Source organism: Zonotrichia leucophrys, chromosome 1A, assembly GCF_028769735.1.
Source record: "Zonotrichia leucophrys gambelii isolate GWCS_2022_RI chromosome 1A, RI_Zleu_2.0, whole genome shotgun sequence".
In the NCBI taxonomy this organism is placed as follows: Eukaryota; Metazoa; Chordata; class Aves; order Passeriformes; family Passerellidae; genus Zonotrichia; species Zonotrichia leucophrys.
The window spans coordinates 2,738,812-2,746,063 of NC_088170.1; the positions used below are offsets into that span (position 1 = coordinate 2,738,812).

Here is a 7,252-nt window from a genome sequence, read left to right on the forward strand (position 1 = left end):
CTCTGCAAGGAATACAAAAATGAAATATTTCAGCTCTTTGAAATGGATTTCTTCTGCCCTTTAACCAATAGGTTTTGTTTTGGAAAATAATATGTTTTAAGGACTCCATGTACCTTTCTCTCTTCTTTTTGCTTTGAATAAGACAGAAGGCAAAAAGGGAAAAACAAAGAAAGGCAATTTAAAAAAAGACAGTGGAAATGTAAGAAATTTTAGAACTGAAAAATGCGCAAACAAAACCTTTTTTTTCAGCACTGTTTTTGTTTTAGCTAAAACTAAGTTAGAAACTCAACAGGCTCTGGTCAAGTTTACTGTTAAACCCCTGTAAATGGATCTTTCATGGGATGCAAGAGTGTAATGTGCAAATTTGGCAGCCTCAGGATGTTTCATGCAGCAGAGTGAGGGAGAGACCCCTAAACATTTCTCCTGAAACTACCAGGAACAATGGAAGCAATTCTCAGCTTCCCTGTAGACTATCAATAAATAAAATATAACGAAATAAATTCCCTGCCATCCTATCAATAAATAACATGAATAAATGTATCTTCTTACCTGGGACAGATCCAGCAGAGTTGAGTTGATTCAGCTGCTTTTAGGCGGATTTTCTTTTTGTTTTTTTATATCACAATAGGCATTACTGCCATAGCATCTAATGGTGAACTTCCATCTCTTTAAAATAAAGCTTTCTGCCATAGCATCTCACACCCATTTTGCCAGCTCTGGTGAGAGAAAACTTTTCTTCTCTGCTCTTCTAAACAGGGACAATTGATTTTGAAAAAAAATTTACCTGTTCTTTCCTGTCCCTGCCCCAAAATAACTAGAATTTTACAGGCAATATCAGAATATAGTAGGCCTCTGCTGTGTATTTTCTAGCCTGCAATCTAACACCATAATGGGTATTAAATATGCATGTTTTTCTCTTCACTAGATATGTAAACTTTTTATTAATTAGACAGGGAAGTAATCATCCATCTGGGGGTATTAAAGGAATATCAATCCAAATGGTAGAACTGATAACATATTTTGGCTGAACTTTTCCTGTCAAAAGATAAATTATTAATTTTTTTAAAATATCTATATATAATGTTATTTAATGTTTTAATGGAATTCAACAATGAACTTTAGACAAATTGAATTATATATTTAAAGACTATTTTTAGGTCTCAAATATATTTTTTTCCATTCCCCTTCTGGTACAAAAGTATAAAATACACATATTTTTTGGTCTCAAATAAGAAAAACAAACCCAAAAAACCCTCTACATTTTCAAAAGAAGAAAATTTTTTGTTCCATATTAGATCATAATATATTTAAGGCACTTAACAGTACAGGTCACGTAAAAGCATAGGTCACTTATCCATATTATATTATATTATATTATTTCTTCAGTGGACAGTGGTAACCTTGCAGACCAAACTCCATACTTGGGAAGTATATTATAATAAATTTATATTTTGAAAGTAATTTATGTATAAATTTATGGTCTTGTTGTGTTTTGACTTGATTTGATTTTTTTTGTTTGTTTTGGTTTTTTAAATTATTTTTTATTTTTTGTTTTTCTACTCTGTAAGGCAGCAACAATGTGAACACTTCACTTTGGATCCCTCTAACTTCTGCACCATGAGGACACAGGAGGTCTTTGCTGAGGGGTGAGACATTCTCCCTGACACAACATTCCTGGGACACAGACCTGGCTTTGCCTCAGGGACAAGACACGAGGACTGCACTCTGATTGCTCATTAGTATTGAGGACAGTAAGTAGGCTCCATGGTAAAATTTTTGGGGTACTTTGAAGCTTTCTTTCCACCATTTTTTTCTTTTCAGGTGTGAGATGGAGAGAACCCATGGAAATGCTAAAACAAGCCAGAGATACCTGGTTGGAAGGTTGGCACAGATTTCCTCCACAGGTTTATGTGAGGGAGGAGGGGAATTATCACTCAACATTTTGGATGTAAAACTTTGGCTGCAGGAATGAATAAATCAAAACTCAAAAGCAGCCAAGATGCCCTTTGCTGCTGTGTGGAGGAGAGTTCTGCACACTTAGCCCCTTTCCTAAACACAACACATTGGGCTGGTTTTTGCAAACTACTGCATTGTTTTTCTTCTCTCCAGGCCCCATCCCCTGAAAAACCTGTTTGATCTGGATTGCTGAAGCACAAGATTCTCACCATCACTCAGAGGAGACAGCTCCCAGGAGACAGCTCCAAACAGCTGCTTCCTGCAGCTGGAAGGTTTTTCTGTGCCAGTCTAGACCTTCATGCAGGAAAGCCCTGATGTTCATGAATAGCCAGCTGATTTCCCTAGGAAAGTTTGGGTGCCTCACTGCATTGGTTCCTACAGCAAATATTGCAATTACAGTTTCCTTTTGCAGGTAGATATTACAGGCTTGTGTCACTCCAAATATTTCTCACCCATGTGAGAAATACAATATATTCATGTGGGAATACTAATGTGGGGTTCACAGTGCCAAGGTGTACCTGTAAGATGAGATTCCTCAGATTTGGGTAAGCAGTTTGGGGTGTGTTTGCTCTTCATGGGGGTTTTTTTTCTCTAATGCAGACAATTTGTAAATAAATAGGCAAAAAATACATATGGTATGTGGGTAACTTTGAAATGACAGTGAAGGACATGATTTAAGATGAGGGTCCACTCAGAGCAGCTAAATTTACCTTTACAATGAAGGATTATGGGGATTGGGATAAGGACTAGGTTTCACCCCATTTTTTCCTTCAGACAAAATATGCACTGCCAAGCACAAACAGAGAAAGTTGTTGGGGTTTTTGTTGTTTGCTTGGTTTGGTTTGGGTTTTTAATTCAGTTTTCTTTGTTTGCTTTGATTAGGTCATTTGAAGTCTTATTTGCTCTGGAAACTGCAGCTACATAAAGATCCCTTTGGAAGCTCAAATTTTTTCCAAAATCAAGAAAAGGGGAACAGCAAAATAGTTATTAACAGGCAAGAGAACTCATTATATTTTTCTATTAAAGCAATTTGTTAACAAGATGCCTTTAAAAGAGAGTTTATCATGACTGCTCCTTAGAAGTGCAGAGTCTGCCTTGTTAAGTATTCACATTTACTGACTCATTGTTTATAAAGTCAGGTGTTCCAAAGACAAGACGTATTTTTTACAATAAGCAATTCTGTAATGAAACAGAGAAATAGAAATCAATTTATTAGATATCATCTGCATAGAGAGCTATGAAAAAGGCCTCAGGAAAAAAGCTCAAGACTGCTGTAATTTGTACTTTGAGGAAGCATATATAAATATTTTCAGGCACCATAAATTTAGATGGTTTACCAGAAAACATTAATAACTTTCTAGTGCAAAGGGTGAAATGCCCCACCCACAGTCTCCATACTTCATTCTTCCCAAACTGCCTTTACTTCCTGTAAGCATGAATTCTATGTTTAGATTTGTTTAAAATAATGAAAAAGAGTAGGAAGCAGTCTACCTTTTTAAAAGATGCAGCTGAGAGCCGGTAAAATAGGATTGCAGGGGCACCTTCACATCATCTTCATATCTTCATACTTTCACCTTTCCCTGCACTAAAAAAAAAGGAAATTGCTTAAATGTTTTGCTAAGCCCTACTCACCTCTTGGGTGTTTCAATGAATTTAGTTGATGTGGCTCCTTCACAATCAAATGTATTTTGATACACCTATAGCTTGTTGATTACAACCCATTTCTCCCACTCTACTCCCCTGAAAAAGGAGCTCTGTGTCAGTGTGTCTCTCACAAATCAGGCAACAGCACAATTGAGCTGCTTTCCTGATGAGCCCCATCAAGCCCATTTTTGGAAATGACGTAAAATAATGCATTTCTCCTTTTTTTTGAGGCAAAGATATTTTATATCCTGACTTGTATTATGTTGCATGTAGTCATTTCAGAGTGTGCCATCCTCCTTTTCAAAAGCATGCTGCTTTAGATGAGTACATCCAGATTCTGAATCCAATTTGGGGAAGAATCAGCACTTTAGTGGTGGCCATCTTTGTACTCATGAGGGTGGAGTGATGCACCAAAACTGTGCTGTTGTGTTATTGTTTTCTTGGTAGTGGTGTTTCTGGCTAGTTTGAAACAACCCAGAGTTTCTAGACAAAGGGAAACCTTTTGAAATAAACATGGGCATTGGCTGGTGGTGGATTTATTCAGTAGAGGAGAATCTGGTACAGTTATTCCCTCCTCACAGAGCTCTCCCTCTCTGGTGACACCAAAATCACAGTGTCCTGCACTCAGATTTAAAAGATCAAGACTAAAAGAAGAGATGGCGACCCATAAACAAAACCTGCTGATTTCTCTCTCCCCTTCAGCCCTGGCCTTGGGTGCACGATGGCCTCTAACAGTGACAATCACACCCCAAAGTAACTCATCCTTTCTGTAATGCTGCAATTGTTTTGCTTCACAGGTCAGATAATAAATCACTGCTTTTCCACTGTGGTCTCCTGCATTTATTTTATCACATGCTGGTGAGGAGTGCTGAAGAACTTTTCAAGTTCTCTGGCCTCCTCATACCTCAGTGTGTTTATGCCTAGTGGCACAAGCCAACTTTTTTGCTGCTCTGAAGCTTGTTAGCAATTTTTCAACAAACTCTGAGTAAAAAAAGTGAAGGGGCTACAAAATCTTAATCAGCCCTTTCATTCAGTTCTGTCTGGTATTTGATGTTTTTGTTTATTGCACACAACTGAAAACCAGCCCATCATACTCATGATAAATTCAAATGTTCAAAGTGCCTTGCTATTCTGCCTTGAGTGATGGAAAGTGGGGTGAGAATGAGAAGAGGGAAGTATAATTAGCTGTACACTGAAATAGTTCCTTGTACAAGTCTTTCTTCCTTTGTACTTTACCTGAAAAACATGGCTGACAGTATTAGTTTCTCCCTTCTGCATTCAGTCTATCTAATATAAATACTTAATTCTATTGTCAGGGTTATTAATTCTTAAGCATTAGAACAAGGGGCCTGGGCCAAAGCCAGTGTTTCTCTTCTACAGAAAAAAAAAAAAAAAAATTAGCGGATAGTTATTTCAATATAGTCAGCCTCATGGTAATCTCCTCAGGTACAGGATAAATCTAACTCAGCTGGATATTTATTATATCTTTAAGATACAACCTGCCTTCCCCAAACAGACAGTTTAATATCTTCCTCAGGTACTCATTATCCCCTCTTTGGATTGCTGTGGCTCTGTTGCCTTAGCAGAGCTGAGCATATCCATGCTGCAGAACTCTCTGCCAGCCTCCTGCTCTGGCCATGGTGCACATCTGCATCCCTCTGCCAGATGTTCCACAGCCCACCTCAGCTTACCTGTATCCCTCTTAACAAGCAGGTTTTGCAAAAGATCCTCTGGCCTTCCTCTTGAAACTGCTCCTCGTCCTCAGGAGAAGAAACCTGAAAATATTTTCAGTTACCTCAGTGATTTTTTTTAAGATATCTCATTAAAACTCTGAATTGCCAGAATCCTTGTGAAATTACTCCCTACTACACTGCTGATGTCCTGAGGATGACATCCAGGCATGGCCAGTAGAGTGGCCTGTTGTAATCTGATTTTTTCCCATTAAGCATTTCAATTCTATTATTTCCCATATTGTAAAAATCTTAGAGATAAAAACATTTCTGTATTAAATATGGCAATGGGCTGGTCATGATTGCAATGCAAAGGGTTGTTATAGTAATAATAACAGTAATTGAAAGAAATCCCCAAATCTCTCATTTAAATTAAGTATTCAGAGCTTAACATGTATACTGTATACTGTAAGTATACATAACTTAACAATATGATAACAATTTTTTAAAAAACATCATATATTTATATGTGTGAATTTAAATATAGGTGTACACATGTTTTATATTAAAATATACATCAATTCAATAATTATAAACATTGAAATGCTGCAAAAATAGCTCAAATAACCAGTTCCTATCAAACTCATCTCAAATCTAATAAACTTAAAAACAAGGGCATGCCATTAATGCAAATACTGCCTACTCTGAATATGCAAATATCATGTCATATCCTGGACATGAAACAATGAGATTTTACCTCTATAAATCTTTTTTACTCTACTACCGTCTTATGTAGTTTATTTTATTCAAATGAAAAATAGAGTTGGTACATCACTGATTATTTTCTGTAAATATTTGAAGACACAGAGGTCAGACTTGAGTGTTTAAGTATGCATGTATCTCTTCACTTAATTTTTGTAATGTTGTTGAAATATTCTTAGCTGAACAAGATGAGAACTAGAATACTTTTCCACTGTCTAAAGATAACATGAAAATGCATCATACTCTTAGTGTCATTAATTTGAAAACAGCAGAAAAAAAGTGTATGGGAAGCATCTGTGTTGGTGTAAGTCACTTTGGTGACAAAGAAACTTCTGTTAAACTTTTCTATTTAATTTGACACCATACATATATAGATAGGTGGACCAAAGTACCAAAGTTCCAGTGTCTGCCCAATAAAGCTGCTCTTAATTTCTAATTGAACAAGTCTGGTAGCAGAACATAACTATTTATAAAATTTTCCTTGTTTGACAAATGAGACAGCTCAAAGCATCTATATTAAATTAAAAAAAAAAAAAAGGAAAAAAAAAAAAGCCTTTTTCCCTGAGAGCCTGGACCTCCTCCTTCTCCAGAGTCAAAATTTACTTTATGCCCGGGGCAAAAACTGATCTGAGAGAAGTTCACATTGCATTATGGAAAATCCTCTAAGGAACCTGACCTTTGGAAAAAAGTGGAAGGCCAGCTGAAATCCTGCTCCCTTGAGTATTCACAGAAAAAAATGCTGCTTAATCATCAATTGAAAAATTTAAAAATAAAAGCATTTACCTTCTCCCAGCAAAACAGAAGCACTTTTGCCCTTGCTATGCCAGGTGCGCATAGTCTGGTAGACTTTTTCCTGGGTGGAGGTATTCTTGAAGGCTAATTTATTATTTTATGATGTACTATATTAAAGAATGCTATACTATATTATACTATACTAAAGAATATAGAAAGGATAATTATGGAAGGCTAAAGTGATAGTAATGAAACCTTGTGACTTTTTCCAGAGTCCCAACACAGCTTGGCCAATAAGTCAAAACAGCTCACACCAGAATCCAATTAAATAATCACCTGTTGGTAAACAATGTCCAAACACATTCCACATGTGAGCACAACACAACAGAAGCAAATAAGATAAGAATTTATTTTCCTTTTTCTCTGAGGCTTCTTGGATTCCCAGGAGAAAATCTTGGGTGAAGAGATTTTTCCAGAAAATATGAATA

General features: G+C 36.5%; 1 long non-coding RNA gene across 1 annotated transcript; it reads right to left on the reverse strand.

The window, feature by feature from the left end:
* Positions 1–3,479: 3,479 nt before the first annotated feature.
* Positions 3,480–6,942, reverse strand: LOC135456343 (uncharacterized). Its single transcript, XR_010442517.1, has 3 exons — positions 6,816–6,942; positions 5,292–5,375; positions 3,480–3,541 (listed from the first exon to the last, which is right to left on the reverse strand). It is a non-coding gene; the product is annotated as an uncharacterized LOC135456343 (long non-coding RNA).
* Positions 6,943–7,252: the final 310 nt, after the last annotated feature.